At 43.8% G+C, this 2144-nt stretch overlaps 1 protein-coding gene across 1 annotated transcript in view; it reads left to right on the forward strand.

The window, feature by feature from the left end:
* Tmem79 (transmembrane protein 79) overlaps positions 1-2144 on the forward strand; it is a 15892-nt gene that overhangs the window by 2333 nt on the left and 11415 nt on the right. The window lies entirely within an intron of this gene.

Genomic DNA, 2144 nt, shown 5'->3' on the forward strand with positions numbered 1-2144 from the left:
AAAAAAAAAAAAACTAAAAACAAAAAACAATAAAAAATACCTTATTAATAGCCCCTATTTTGGAAAGCTCTAATCACGAACAGTTAAATCTGAGAGGGCTCAGCATTTTTTTTCTCCATCACACCAAAACTCCTCCACAAATTATAATCTCCTTTAGAACAAAAACTAGTTCTGTAAAGTCAGAGGCTGTGGTAACGCACGCCTGTAATCCCAATACTCTGGAAGCTGAGGAAGAAGGATTGCCACCAAATTCCAGGTAGCCTGGGCTACATAGTGAGTTCAAGGCAAGCCTGAACTACATAGGGAGACCCTGTCTCAAAAAAAAAAAAAAAAAAAAATAGTTTGTAGCCAGGCATGGCGGTGCACACCTGTAATCCCAGCAATTGGAAGGGAGGTTGTGGCTAGAAGATTGTGAGTTCAAGGACATAATGGGTTACATAATGAGTTCAAGGCCATCTTGGACTACATAGGAAGACCCTGTCTCAAAAGACAAAATACAGGGGATGGGGATTTAGCTCAGCGGCAAAAGCGCCTGCCTGGCAAGCGCAAGGTCGTGAGTTTGGTTCCTGGTACCGGAGGAAAAAAAAAAAAAAAAAGACAAAATACAAAACAAAAACTTCCAGGCTTGGGAGTTAGCTCAGTGGTGCAGTGCCCGGCTGGCAAGCATGAGGTCCTGAGTTCAATTTCTGGTACTAAAAAAGGTTAAAAAAAAAAAAAAACCTTTCATAATATCAAGCCACCACAGTGTTAAGAAAAAAAGTTTTTAAAACAATCACCGGTCTAATAAAGTAACTGCTACTCTGTCCCTTCCAGCACCCCTCTTTCCTTCTTTTTCTTTTGACAGCCTTAAATTATCTCAGAATTTCCTATCTGTAAACAGCTAGGTGTGTGACCTGCAAATTTACTGAAGTTCTATGACAGCTCCATAGTCTTCATAACATTATTTATTCATTTATTTTTGTCTTTTTAAAACAGGGTCTCACTATGCAGTTCAGGCTGGCCTTGAGCTCACTTTGCAGCGCAGGCTGGTCTCAAACTCACAACAATCCTCCTGCCTCAGCTTCCTGAGTGCTGGGATTACAGGCACGCACCACCATGCCCAGCTAACATATTTATCTTAAGCAAAGAAATCAGACCTTCCTTCCAGTTCCTTTCACCAATCACCACTGCTTTAATAAACAATAAAAAAACGCACTAGGCATGGGGGTGCATACCTGTAATTTAATCACTTGGGACACTCTAGTAGGAAGATCGCTATGAGTCTGAGGCCAGCCTGGGCTACACAGTGAGACCCCAGTGTAAAAAAAACCAAATAAGAAAAATTAATAATAATAATATAACCAGATTGGCTGCCTCCAATATCCACCCTACTCAAAGTCAACAATACACAATGACAAGCACAGACATCCATGTGTACATATGGTACCAAACATGCAAATACACCAGCTAAGTCAGTCCTGTGGTGAATAGTGGTGTGAGAAAGAACTCGATGTGAGAAAAATCAGAGCCACCCCCAAAGCTGGAAACAAGTAAGGAATATTGCAGACACTGCCCACGCTCTGTCTGACAGGCAGCACTGACACTCAGCTGCATGACAAGGTACACGTGCCACTGTAGCGGCCTGGGGACTGCTTGGGGCAGCCCACAGTGGGAGCTCAGGGGTTGCTGGATTGGATCACTTTTCTATTTCTGGAGCAGCCTATATTCCCCTCTGCCTTCTGGTTTACAGGGCCAGAAATGACAGGATGCCCACTCAGGGAGGAAAAGACAAGATGTGCTTGACCCTTTCACTGCCAAGATAAGGCCTGAGGTTCTGAGGGCAGTTTTCGAAGGCAGACACCTCTGTTCAACAAAGCCTGAGCTAAACGAAAACCCTACACCCAGCTGGGCGTGGTGGCACACGCCTGTAATCCCAGCACTAGGGAGGCTGAGGCAGGAGGATCGTTGCTAGTGCCAGTCCAGCCTGGGCTACAAAGTGAGTTCAAGGCCAGCCTGAACTGCAGAGTGAGACCTTGTCTCAAAAAGACAAAAAAAAAAAAAAAAAATTATAGAAAGAAAAAGAAAACCCTACACCCTCCTGTGCAGAGCCACCTCCTGCTATAAGACAGAACACTCAGCTTGGTCTCTACACTTTATCCTATTGT

Source organism: Chinchilla lanigera, unplaced genomic scaffold (assembly GCF_000276665.1).
Source record: "Chinchilla lanigera isolate Chin_1 unplaced genomic scaffold, ChiLan1.0 scaffold00144, whole genome shotgun sequence".
In the NCBI taxonomy this organism is placed as follows: Eukaryota; Metazoa; Chordata; class Mammalia; order Rodentia; family Chinchillidae; genus Chinchilla; species Chinchilla lanigera.